Source organism: Rosa chinensis, chromosome 3 (assembly GCF_002994745.2).
Source record: "Rosa chinensis cultivar Old Blush chromosome 3, RchiOBHm-V2, whole genome shotgun sequence".
Classification (NCBI taxonomy): Eukaryota; Viridiplantae; Streptophyta; class Magnoliopsida; order Rosales; family Rosaceae; genus Rosa; species Rosa chinensis.
The window spans coordinates 27297529-27312299 of NC_037090.1; positions in this window are offsets into that span (position 1 = coordinate 27297529).

Here is a 14771-nt window from a genome sequence, read left to right on the forward strand (position 1 = left end):
TATATATATATATATATTCTACATATCAGTTGATCAATTCGATCGGATTCGAAAATATGGTGAAATTGACTAAATTTTTTACCACACTCATAATTTATTGTAATAAACTCATCCAACGGTCGGTTTTTCCATTTTCTTTGAATTGATAGGGGTTGCTCTTTGGAGTGTATGATATATAAATATAGGTTTATAAGAGTAACTAAGTTTGACCTAGTTGATCGAATTCGAAACGAGAACCAAATTGGCTGAATTTTCCACAACCACCATAAAACATTACAAAATCTCCATCAAGCGGTTGGTTTCTCCGAATTCATTTTTCACTTCATGGTTGCTTTAGAATGAACCTCAACAATTTAAATGCAATGTATAAGTCATACAACTTTAGGAGGAAAATTGGTATAGGCCAATGTGTTTGTAATTAATTTTTATTTTTTTTATCTTATGTCCACGCACATCCATCGATGGAATATTTACAAACGTGATGTGAAAAATAAGCACGTTTCCCGGTCGTCATGCCATCGGTCAACTACGAAGACATACAAGTGACGACGGTTGACCAATTCGATCGGATTCGAAAATATGGTGAAATTGGCTAAATTTTTTACCACACTCATAATTTATTGTAATAATGTCATCCAACGGTCCATTTTTCCATTTTCTTTGAATTGATAGGGGTTGCTCTTTGGAGTGTATGATATATAGATATAGTTTTATAAGAGTAACTAAATTTGACCTAGTTGATCGAATTCGAAACGAGAATCAAATTAGCTGAATTTTTTACAATGACCATAAAATATTACAATCTCTCAATCGAGCGGTTGATTTCTCTAAATTCATTTTCCACTTCATGGTTGCTTTAGAATGAACCTCAACAATTTAAATGCAATATACAAGTCATACAACTTTAGGAGGCAAATTTATATAGGCCAACATCTTTGTAATTAAAATTGAAATTTTTATCTTATGTCCACGCACATCCATCGATGAAATATTTACAGACGTGATGTGAAAAAATAAGCACGTTTCGCGGTCATCATGTCATCGGTCAACCAAGAAAACATACAAGTGATGACTGTTGACCAATTCGATCGGATTCGAAAATATGGTGAAATTGGCTAAATTTTTTACCACACTCTAATTTATTGTACTAATCTCATCCAACGGTCCATTTTTCCATTTTCTTTGAATTGATAAGGGTTGCTCTTTGGAGTGTATGATATATAGATATAGGTTTATAAGAGTAACTAAATTTGACCTAATTGATCGAATTCGAAACGAGAATCAAATTAGCTGAATTTTTTACAATCACCATAAAACATTACAATCTCTCAATCAAGCGGTTGATTTCTCTAAATTCATTTTCCACTTCATGGTTGCTTTAGAATGAACCTCAACAATTTAAATGCAATGTACAAGTCATACTACTTTAGGAGGCAAATTGATATAGGCCAACATCTTTGCAATTAAAATTGAAATTTTTATCTTATGTCCACGCACATCCATCAATGGAATATTTACAGACATGATGTGAAAAAAAAAAAGCACGTTTCGCAGTCGTCATGCCATCGGTCAACCAAGAAAATATACAAGTTACGACGGTTGACCAATTCAATCGGATTCGAAAATATAAGGAAATTGGCTAAATTTTTTACCGCACTCATAATTTATTATAATAATCTCATCCAACGGTCGGTTTTCCCATTTTCTTTAAGTTGATAAAGGTTTCTCTTTGGAGTGTATGATATATAAATATAAGTTTATAAAAAATATTATCTTTAAAGATTTATTTGTAAATAAAGCCCGCAAGGCCCGCCCCGAAAAAGCCAGCAAGGCTTAGCCCGGCTAGGCCCGGCCCGCTACTATTTAAAAATAGAGTAAGGCCCGGCCCTGCCCGGCCCGTTGATGAGGCCTAATTGTGAATACAAATAAATATCTCCATCCACATGTATGATGTGTGTGAGGTGTGTGGTTCATTAATGATTATTGTCATTACATCCATTTTGAATTTAAAATTTAAAATTTGAATACAAAGATGTAATACAAATGAGATTAGGTCTTCACTTGTGTGCTTCTTTGGTCTTGGGCCTTGGACTTCTTGTTAATGGATTGGGTTGACTTGGTTGACCCGATGGTCAACTTGTTGACTTTTTGTCCTTTAGTTTGAAGTTGATTTTTTGCTCAAAATCATCCTTTCTTTTGTCTTTTCCCCCTCTTGATCATACAATTGAAGAAAACAAAGTATACTACGAAATAATGCTTGAGTATTCGCTAATTTCAAGGTGATTAGGCTAGAAACGCACGTAAATTGTGCGTAGATCAAGCCCTAACAAAACTAAACCTCATAATAGTGATTTTAGTTGACTAGAGGACTCAATAGTTGTAGAACTAGAAAATCTAAGAATTAAGCAGACAAATAGCAAAAAGTCCATTTAATAGGTTAAAAAATAAAAAATAATAAAAAACTTGTTTAAGTAAATCCGAATTGTGTCTAACCCAAACTCTAGGTTACTTGACCTAGTGGTAATAGGATTTTAATTAGACAGAATCTCGGAGAATATCTTATAAATATCCATTCATTGTATGACTACCTTTCCTTGTACGGTTCAGATTCTATGCATTGTAATCCTCTATATAAAGATGCCCCTATTATCAATGAGAAATACACAGCAATTCTCTCTCAAATATCGTTTCCCTAAAACATGTTATCAGCACGAAGCCCTAACCCTGAAACCCTAAAATCGTAGCCTTCAAAACCTAGCAACTACCGTCCTCCACCTAGAAGTTAAAGATCCCAGGAGTCCAGAACCGCCGGCGGCATCACCAGAATAGGCCGGCAAGGCACCAAACCGGCCTCCAGAAGATAATCAGGTTTCCTGCCCGGTTCACCACCTTCCAGACAGCCACTTACCGTAATAGTTGACGACCGTCTATAACCTAAACCTGGAAACCAGGAACAGGAGACAAATCGTCCAGAACCGGCTGGAAATTAACTGAACCGGCCACCGGAACAGCAGCAGACCCCTGAACCGCCTCTTCCAGCACCCTCGACAGCACCTGCGCGCAGACCCTCAGCAGGACCTCGACAGAGCCTCGGCAGCCCCCGCGCGCATCTGTCAACAGCACCAGCGCAGGCCCTCAGCAGCACCTGGCAGCACTCGGCAACACCCCTTGGCAGCTTCTCGGCAGCCCGGTAGCTCCGGCCAGCACCGACCACCGCCTGCCACCAACTTTTCCGGCAACCCTTTTTTTCAGCAACTTTTCTGGTACATCTCCGGCAACCTTTTTCGGTCGACTTTTCCAAGGTAATTTTTACTAAAAGTTCCCGTTTTTGAGTTCTTATTTCAATTTCTCTTCTTTTTCTCGGGGACTTGCAACCTCCCTTCTTCTACCCCCCTTTTTTCATCATAGGGGAGACCAAATTAAGCCGAACTGTGGGGGTTCGTGCTCACTCCAAGCTTGGAGCTTGTAGAGTCCTCCAAAATTAGAGTTTGTTAAGATAAAACTATCGACCACAAACATCATTATTTCGATCTAATCCAACCCCTCTTGGAATCGAATTTCTTGGAAGCGACTACGCTCAGAAATTTTTATTGTTTTCGTGGTAGCATTTTCGCTCCGAAACTAACCATAATCTTTTGTTGTTTTTCAGGATGAGTAACCTGAACAAGTTGAGCTTCAATCCACTAGAGACAATAGGCGCATGATACCACAAGTGGGTCCGTGATGCGCGCCAGCATCTTAAGGCTGATGGGATCCTAAGTACGATCCAAGAGCTAAGTCAGAACGTGCTTACTCCTCAACAAGCTACCGCTTTTGAAGCAAATAGAGCTACAAGAGAGGCCAATGAAGCTAAAGCCACAATTCTCATGACAAGGCACATGAATGACGCGCTCCAGAATGAGTACCTCAATGAAGAAGACCCCAGAAAACTATGGGTAGAACTAGAGCAGCGTTTTGGCAACATTCGTCACTCCCTGCTTCCTGATTTAGAAGTGAGATGGCATAGCCTCCGCTTTTGTGATTTCAAGTCTGTACTTGACTACAATTTGGAAGCACTTCGTATCAAGTCTTTAATGAAATTTTGTGGGCAGAAAATCACTGATACGATGTTGATCGAGAAGACTCTCTCTACCTTCCCCATCTCTGCGTTGATGATAGCTAAGAACTATCAGATTGATGTCAATGTTGGATGCATCACAAGATTTCATGAGTTTATTGGTGCCATGAACGTAGCGGAAAAGCACGACAACATACTTGTGAAGAACTATAACTCTAGACCCGTGGGAGAAAAGCCAATTCCGGAGTCTAATTATAGTCGCGCCCCTAAGGGAGGGCGCCAGGAGCGAAACCCTAATGAAAGGGATTATTCTAGACGTTCTGGTCCATATTCTCGCCCCAAAGAGGAAGGAAACCGCCAAGATAGGCGTGCACGGAACCGCAGAGGTCAACGTGTGAAGAGAGAGAGAGAGAGAGAGAGGCAGAGCCTCCGGCTATGGTGGCGGCGCCACCAAGGATCATAGCTGTCCCCAACGCGCTCTAGCCGCGCCTCGATCAAGGGAGCCTGACCATGATGATGCTTGTCTTCGGTGTGGAGCGTCCGGACATTGGGCTAAAGCATGTAATGCACCCAAGAATGTTGCTAACGCGTACAAGACATATCGTGAAGCAAGGGAAGCAAATTACATGGAGTAAGAAGATCAAGATGACGATCTCGCTTTAAGGGTTGAAGACTTCAAAGGCCAAGATCCAGAGACTGACGATTTTGATTAAGTCTTTTTATTTTCCAAGAGATGTAATAGGCAATTAATTACCACATATTTTTGTAGTAGATGTCAATGGTTTAGTCTTTCTTCAAAGTAGGCTCTTCCAAAGTAAATGTGATGTCTATGAGGGTTCTGAGATTAGTGGTACTTAAGCGAGCCTTGCTCCACCGACATCTCTCAACTCACCTGGTCACATTTATTTTGGAGTTACCGAAGGAAGTTAGACGACTACCATTGTCTTGCATTAGCTAAGCATTTTGGATTAGATTTTCTTTGGTCAAAGAGACAATGATGTAACTCCGTTGGCTTATGAATAAAATTTCGAGTTCTTTTCATTATAACTCAATTTTGATTCTGAGCATATTATTTTGTGACTACGATGGCTGGGCCATCAGTATTAATTCAAGGACATGCAATAGTCCAAGTTCCACTTGCCAAATGGCACCTTAATTACTGTCACAGAAACTCTCTATGCTCCTAGGGCCAATCGCACCTATGAATAACCAACGGATTTCATGCAAAAACGCATGTAGAGAACGGAAATGAGTTCCTTTGCAATACCTCTAACAATTGCGAACAAATGCGCATCTTAGAGAAGTTTATGTGTCTCTCTAGTGAACCCTATTTCACTATTTCAGCTATTAAATCCAATAAAGTCATGAGAGAAGATCTCTTGGATTTAGACACATACTGGCTTTGTCACGACAGGATAGGTCATCCTGGTCATGATATGATGATCTGTCTACCAAAGACTTCACATGGACATCCTTCCCTTCGAGCGAAACGAAGCATGAATCAAAAGTTGATTTCTGGACTAAGTGTGACCGCACCGCTGCCTCCGGAGCCGCCGCCATCCACCACCAGCCTAGGGTTGGCATAGTCCTTATCCATGATGCCATGGATATCGTACATCATGGTGATGACGCCCCAGGTGATGCTACAATCACCAACATGGCTTCAAATAGCGTTTCAGAAGCTCAGGCCCAACCAAAAACCTCATTGGTTGCTTCTAAAGCCTCTCGCTCGTTTACAAAGCCTGTTCATTAGGGAAATTAGGACTGAGACCTTCCTATGCAAAGGATATGAAAATACTCTTTCTATTCTTACATAGAATTCATGGGGATTCTGTGGACTGATTCAACCAACCTGCGGACGGTTAAATATCTCATGATGTTGGTTGACACGCAAATACGTTGGTCACGTGTTATGCCATTGTCCACTTGTAATGTTGCTTACGCTACACTCCTAGCACATATCATATGACAACGGGCTCACTTCCCGAATCATCTTATTCAGTCAATTGAATTTAACTATGCTAGAGAGTTTACATCGAAGACTTTCGATGGTGATTGCAATGCGACTAATGTTGGACATCATTTTCTCATGTACACACCCAAATGGTCTCGCGAAAACGACTATGATGGTTGTCAAGACATTGTTAATGCGCACCAATCTCCTTATATCTGCTTGAGGTGATGCAATATCGCATGCAGCTATGCTAATTCGTCTACGACTCACCGTCAATCAATCTACCTTTGCGTTACAGTTAGTGACTGGGTACAAGTATCGTACTTACGTATCTTTGAGTGTGCCATTTGCGCCGCCACAATGCTCTATGATGGGTCTTTACAGACGAATGGGCAACTACGTTGAATTTGAGATTCCAACAATCGTCCGCCACTTAATGCCCTTGCTAGGCGATCTCCTTACTGCTAGATTTACGGATGTCACTTTGATGAGACAGTCTTCCAGTCGTTAGGGGGAGATAAGAACACAGATGTTCAGCAGGAACGACAAGAATTGTCGTGGTCTGTCCTTACTATGTCTCATCTCGATCCCTACTAAAGTGACGAGATCACACATATCTGTTGCAAACATGCCTACAAGGATGGACGTCCCTACGAGAGGACGTAGCACCACCCTACACGGAGGTAGGCATGGCGCCAACGCTAAAGAAAGTGGTACTCTGGTTTTACAGGACATGGCCCCAGCTATGATGCATGGGAGGCCCGTGGGTTCGAATGATACTTTGGCACAACCCAATCTTTAGATCATCGACACTCAAAATCAGTCTCATGAGTATCTTCCGGATCATGGTTATCGTTGGGGGACGCCTCAACATCAGAACCTATTCCTGAGAATATAAAGCTCTATGAAACTTACTCTAGTGTACACGAGACGTGGGATAGAAACTCCATCATAGTTGATGATGTAGTTGCGCATTTCGTTGTGCATGAGTTTGTTGAGTCCGATGATATCGAACCACGCTCCGTTGATGAATGAATACCAACGTAGAGAAATTTGGCCTAAATAGAAAGATGCGATCCAGGTTAAGTTGAATTCTCTAACGAAGAGGAAGGTTTTTGAGCCAGTGATGCCAACACCTCCTAACATAAAACATATTGACTAATGGGTCTTCGTTAGAAAGCGTGATGAGAAAAAGATATGGCAATCTCGCCTTATGGTGTAAGGCTTCTCACAAAACTCTCTGGAATCGACTACGATGAGACATATTCTCTCATAATGGATGTCATTGCACTCCACTACCCTGTCAGTTTGGTAGTTTCGAAATAACTGATCATGTAGTTTACGAATGTGGTCACTACGTATCTCTATGGGGATCTAGAAACGGAATATACATGAAGGTTCATGGTAAACTTCATTTACCCAAGTCAAGTGGCTCTAGACCACAGAGCGCATTTACAATAAGATTGAAACACTCACTAAAGTGACTACTTGATTAGGAAGGGATATGCCAGCGCGTTTCCATAACAAGTTTCGGATTCTATCGAGGTTCATGTTGGACATGATCTTCTTTAGAAGCCCTTAAAGAGTTAAGGGAAACCGCTGAACACTTGAAATCCGAATTTGAGATGAAGAATTTTGGGAGAACACGATTATGTCTCGGTTTGAAACTTGAGCATCGTGTTGATAGATGCTTAGGCATTTTTCCAGGTCAAAACCTTAAGCACCCCATGATCGTCAGTAGTCTTGATCCTGAAAATGACCCTCTTCGTTTGAAGGATGATGACGAAGATGTGCTAGAGGCAGAAGTACCTTATTTGAGTATAATAGGCGCATTATTGTACTTAGCTCAATGCACAAGACCGGACATCTCATTTGCAGTGAACTTGTTAGCTGTTAATGCTTAAGTTCAGCGGTAGCTAAACCTTTGTTAACGCTGGTTCAATAGGCGGACCGCTACCTATGATACTCAGAGTTTCCGCTACCTGTCAAATGAAATACAGAGGGTGTCAGAGGGAAACCATACTGGGCGGTCTTCACTTCTCCGATGCCTAAGTTAGTCAATGTATTTGTGTTGACAAAGTAACAGTAGGTAAGTATTAATTGCGTAATCAATGAGGAGAGAAGAGAGAACCTTTTATAGTGAAGAATGAGCTGATCTTCTTCATATTTTCGATGTGGGACTGACATGCTTCAGTCCCCAGCTTCTGGAGCTTCTGATGCTGTCTTGGCGCGGCGCGTGGCAGCACGTCAGCGGTGATCTGGGAGCTAGCCGGGGCTCACGCGGTAGCCTGCTTGGCTGTGTTCCCGCAGGTCACTCCTTTGGCAGGAGTTGGTACCGCTAACGGTAGCATGAGCCTGGCTCATTATAGCTAATTATGATTGCAAATGCCTATATAAGTACAAGTCCCCCAAGTCCCCAGTCAAGGAGGGCAATCTTAGTTAGGGAGTTGCCTAGCGATTCGAAGCGTTGCTTCCGCCAGTCTTGCAAAAGCATAATTAGCGTCAGTGTGTTGTCAACCATGGACTTATTGAGCTAACGCTTTATACCCTTCCGGGTGGGCCCCTGCTAGGCCCCCTAGGAGTCCCCCACTCCCTGGCTAAGATAGACCTCCGTTTGGCAGGTGTATTGTTTGTTGAGGGAGCTGCGCTGAGTAGAGAGTGTTGGGTAGCGAACCCAATCTTTGATACCCAAGTGGCGGGGATCCAGGTGCCTAATCAGGGCCTTCGGAAAGTGTTGACGCGTCCCCGTACCTGTCTCGGAGGACCATGTTTTGACTGCAACGCCACGTTGCGGTCGTTGTCAAAGTGAGGCGTTGCCTCCGGAATTGCAGCTGGCGGAAGTCCCTCTGCCCATGATAAGGGGCCGGCAATGTCGCGAGGACCTGCCTGGCGGTAGCCTGGTGCATGGCGTTGCGGTCAGCGGTGACCGTCTTCCCAGGTGTTGAGGAAGTCTCGCTAGCGGTGTTGCGCTTAACTTAGACTATCTCGCTTACTGGGTAGAAAGGGAGAAGTTTCGCTAGCGGAGTTGCGCTTAGCGGAGACTATCTCGCTTGCAAGGTGGAAATGGAGAAGTGCCGCTAGCGGAGTTGCGCTTAGAGGAGACTATCTCGCTTGCAAGGTGAAAGGGAGAAGTTACGCTAGCAGAGTTGCGCTTAGTGGAGACTATCTCGCTTGCAAGGTGGAAAGGGAGAAGTTCTGTTACCAGAGTTGCGCTTAACGGAGACTCTCTCGCTTGCAAGGTGGAAAGGGAGAAGTTCCGCTAGCGGAGTTATGCTTAGCGAAGATTATATCGCTTGCAAGGTGGAAAGGGAGAAGTTCCGCTAGCTGAGTTGCGCTTAGCGGAGACTATCTCGCTTGCAAGGTGAAAGGGAGAAGTTCCGCTAGCAGAGTTGCGCTTAGCGGAGACTATCTCGCTGAGTGCTTCGATGATTGGCAATTTTCCTTCTCGATGGTTACCTTGGACAGACGCTTCGTGTGATGGGGCTAACACGTGGCCTACATGTATTGGGTTAGCGTGTGCTATAACGTCTCTTCAGCACGCCCGTCGCCTCGCCATTAATGCAGATAATTATTGATTTTGTAACCGAGGCGTCGCCTCGGTTAATCCGGAGAGTAAGTACGTTTGTGAGGCACGTGTACGGTTGTGGTGCGATGTCATTTTTCAGCGGACGACCTAGATTAGTTTGACGTTGACATAAAAGAGAGGGAAACCTTGTGTTTTGGCACTTCGTACTTTTTACCTTGTGTCGTCATCTTCAAGCTTCGCCCTGCGTTCCGAAAAAAGGATTGCCTGGATTCCATGAAGATATCTAGTCTTTTGAAGCACGAAGAGCTTCTGTGGTGGATAGAAGCGCCCTTGCCTGCACCCAAGTTATCAGCTTCGAGGTTGGTGCTCTGAATCTCATCCCTGTTTTATTGGATTTTTGCTTTTAATTTTGTCGGTTTCTGGGTTTTTTCCGATTTGGGGTACTGTGTTCCTCCCCGATGTGTTCTGAGGGTGTAAAGCGAGTTTTGGGGATGGGTTTTGGTGTTTGGTAGAGAGTTGGGGTTTGGGGGTTTGCTGGATGGTCGAATCTGGGTTTTTGAGTATATGGGTACTTTCTGTTCTTGTTTTGGTGTTTTCTGGGCAAGTGTTCTTAATGCTCCTGGATGTAACTGATAAAGGGATAGCTTAGATCCTGTGCAAACTTACTGGTTTGAGTTTTAGGGTTTTGGGATGGCTAGCGTCATAGAGATTTCAAGCGGTGAGGATACCGGGTCTGACGAGTCGCTCAACGTGGCGGATAGGATTTTTATTGACTCGTTGAGTCCGTCTGCCCCTGCAGGAACCTCCTTGTCCGAACCGCTAGACATTGCACCGCTACAGACCATACCTTGGGAAGTTGCCATGGGTCGTGCTGGTAGTCCTGAGAGTTCTAGCGCAGGAGAGGATGTCGCTACTCGCAAAAGGCAGGAGGATAGGCTGGCGAGTAATAGCGCAGCTAGCGGCTCCGCTGATGGGGTGAGAGAGGCTGGCGGGGAAGAGGTTGAATCGGCCTGGGTTCTCCGTGACGGTACCGCTGTTAACTAGGCGGGAGGGCCGATGACGGTGGCTGCCGTCAACCGTGTGAAGCGGGTGTTCCGCCTACCAGGCGTTGTGAAACTGCAACCGCCGCTGAAGGATGAGAGAGCGTCGTTCCTGCCAGCGGATCTTTCGCCAGGGAGTGACACTCCCACTGCTGCCAAACCTTCAGATTTTGGTTTGCGAATTTGGCATCGCTTTTGGGCAGATTTTCCCTAATATGTGGCGGTTGCTAATGGCACTCAACTTACTTGCAGTGAACTTGTTAGCTAAGGTATAGCTTTGTGCCAACGCGATGCCATTAGACTGGTGTAAAAGATATCCTTCGGTACTTGAGATGTACGATTAATATGGGCTTGTTCTATCCCTACAGAAAGACGATGGATTCGGACCCATCATACACCCGGAATGCCGCCAACATTGGCCTGCGTCCACTATCCCCACCCCAAAATGATAAGCGTTTTGGAAGGTTTTGCTAATGTTGGGTATCTCTCTGACCCACATAAAAGTCTTCCCAAACTGGTTAAGTGTTCTCCATGGGTAAAGACTGTGATATCTTGGAGGTCTACAGAATAGACCCTAGTCGCTATATCTTCGGACAATGCAGAGATTATTGCTCATCACGAAGTGGTTCGTGAATGTATATGGATTGGATCCATAATTACGCATGTTCGAACAATTGTAGTTTGAAGTCTACCACAGATGACCCTACTAGCGTATAGGATAATGCTGCTCATTTTGAACAAATGAAGCAAGGCTACGTCAAAAGCGACAACACCAAGGATAATCAGTAACAACAGACTTTCCTCAAGATCAAAGTGAACTAGGTTTGATCTGAGGATAGTATGGCAGACTTGCTCACTAAGTCATTGCCTAAATTCCACATCCAAGAAACGTGTTAGTGGCATCGTTTGAGGACATTATCCTAACTCCAATGACCGTTGTCATCAGGGAGAGATGCAGACATCAGGGGGAGGTGTCTATGGTCTCGAAACGTGAAAGGTGTGTTGTGTTCTTTTTTCCCTTCGACTGAGGTTATTTTTGTCCCACTGGGTTTTTGTTACTCGGCAAGGTTTTTAATGAGGCAACAAGAGAAGCACCGCATTTGGGCAACACAAGGGGGAGTGTTTAAGTAAATCTGAATTGTGTCTAGCCCAAACTTTAGGTTACTTGACCTAGTGGTAATAGGGTTTTCATTACAGAGAATCTTGGAGAATATCTTAGAAATATTCATTCATTGTATGATTAGCTTTCCTTATATATAAAGAGGCCCCTCTTATCAATGAGAAATACACAGCAATTCTCTCTCAAATATCGTTTCCCTAAAACAAAACTAAAATTAATTCCCCCCTACTCTTAGAGCTACGGCAAGTCATACAACCATCAGCAGAAGAATAAGTAAGACGCAGATTTTTAGAACCCTAACATTCTTGTTCTTGTTGCTAAGAGGTCTTCCAACTTTCCGCTTCAAAATAACCCCCAACTTCGAAGCCTTACAAGACTCCTCAAGACCCAAAGCTTTAGTCTCTAAAGTAAGGCAACGCCTCCTAAAATTGTCTTGAATTTCTTGGGCGAAGGGGAACTTCCACTATTGCATCCCCTTTTCTTGGAGGGCAAGGTCATTGCCTGCAACCTGCACCACAATGCTCTTTTTCGCTTTAGCAGTAACCATCACTGCTAACTCAGCCCGGTCTACCTCCTCCACTAGTGTTGCCTCCACAGTGCAGTCTCCTCTACCAACTCAGCTGCCTCTACCAGTGCCGTACCAGAAACTGCCTGACCCTAATCCTCTTGCGCAATCAATGCAGAACCATTATGCTCTCTCTCCAAGCGTCTAATAACAATCTACCTCTTCCCTTTTAATGAAAGAGGAGACTGCATCTGCATGAAGAAAGAGGCAGAGGGGTTGCACAGTATTTTCATCGAGAAAGCAAAAGATCCTCCTGGTTGTATTAAAATTGGCATGCCTGCAAACCTCAGAACTGTACCAGGCGCAATCTGTGGCTCAGTGCACTTTACCCCTACGTGCATAATCAATCCGCACTACAAGCATCATCTCACTAGATATTCATACTTGAATTTCAGAAGAGGTTCAACCCTTGCAGCTAAAAAAATCCTCCATCTCACATAATAGGTTTTGAAATATCATGGATGAAAAGAATACTAACCACCCATTTCCGAAATTGCTTCTTATCATACTCCACAAAAGCCTCCCTAGATATTCCCTATTAGTGTAAAGTTCTCAAGCTCTTTAAAAGCCAGAGGAATCTCAAGGATAATAACCTAGAATTTGACGTGCTACATCTGAATTTCAGATAGAGGTTGAACACCATCATATCCAAGCAAACAGAAGCCTTATCAAAGCTCCAAGGACCAACACCCCCCCCCCCCCCCCCCCCCCCCCCCGCCCTTTTTTTAGAACTTTGTTCTGGTCTTGATGATTGTCAAAAGAAAAGAGAAATATGTCTGTAGTCCTCTCTCGAACCCTAAAATCTTTCTCAACCATCCAAGTCCTAAGAAAGTGAGTCTTGAAAGTTACTGGATCAACAAGTCGACATGTTAAGGGTTTGCCAAGGAGATAAGATCAGGAAGAACTACGAATAAGACTTCCCCAAGCTTTTCGAGATCAAGAGCACCACCACCCGCAGCTAAAGTGAGGCAGGTAGCACAACTAGCAATAATCGAGTCTATGGAAGCCAGGGAAGATAGAAGAAAAAAAAAATCAGGGTTGCAGGCATTGAGGCTGCAGCAGTTGAGTGAGAAAAAAAACTCTCTTAGGGCTTATCTTTTTTGTTTTTTCGAAACCTCATGTTTTGCTGCTAAAACCATATATAATTATAATATATGGTTATTGGTATAAACTTTATTATATTTATTACTTGTCATATGTCGTACTAATGTTGTATAAAGAATATAATAGTTTGAAGGAGAATGAAATTTATACTCCCTAATTTGTAATCCGCACTCATCTATTTTTTAGTTGAAATTCTTACAAAAATACAATATTTACTAAAAATAAAACGCATAGTATGGATTACAAAATGGGCACTACAAATTTCACTCCCCTATTCTGAATTCTCTAAACAACAGCATTATTTTTTACTTGGTATCCAAAGTAGGTCGATCTCCAATCACATTTTCATGGACCCGAATTAAGGTTTCTTGAATTCACCATCAGAAGCCAAGTCATCAATGTGAGACTTGTGTATGTTACTTGAATGACCAAGTCGCCAATGTATTATCAATTAAGCCACCATATGTTTTTATCTCTTATAAAGCCACTAAAATATAAGAAATATCAATATTTATAAAAATGTCCCCGCACTTTAACTTTTCATTAATTTAAAAAGGGATTTTGTCCATTTACCCCATTTTTTGGGATTTTTTTCTCACTAACCCCATTAAGTTTTTTTAATTCCCTTTTACCCAATACACTCTAAGGGAGTCTTCCCTAATACCCCATTAAGATTTTTTTTTTGTGTTTAATTTTTTTTTAATACCATTTTACCCCTCACCCCTTTGTTACTTAGAGAAAGAGAGAGAAAATGGAAGAGAGAGAAACCATAGGAGACTTCGCCGGAGCCCGTCACCGGCCGCCGGAATCCGGTCACCGGTCTCCGTATTCCGGTCACCGGTCGCCGGATTCCGATCACCGGCCGCCGCCCACCGGATTTGTCTGAAAACCTCTATTGCCCTCCAATAGAGGGGCAATAGAGGTCTATTGCCCCCCAATAGAGTGGCAATAGATGTCTATTGCCCCTCAATAAATGTCTATTGCCCCTCAATAGACGTCTATTGGGGGCAATAGACGTCTATCAACCATGTATTGCTCCCCAATAGACGTCTATTGCCCCCTAATAGAACTTTCGGTAGCAGGAATGAAAACTAATTTTTCTAAGATTAGACAAATAAAACTTTGATTAAAGAAAAAAATGAGGTAATTACATCAATTCAAAACATATATTACCCCCCAATAGACGTCTATTGCCCCCTAATAGAACTTTCGGTAGCCGGAATAAGAACTAATTTTTCTAAGATTAGACAAATAAAACTTTGATTAAAGAAAAAAAAGAGGTAATTACATCAATTCAAAACATATATTGCCCCCCCATAGACGTCTATTGCCCCCAATAGACATTCAAAATTTATTTTCTTTCCTTTTGTCCCGTTACTTAAAAAAAAAAAAAAAAAAAATCTGA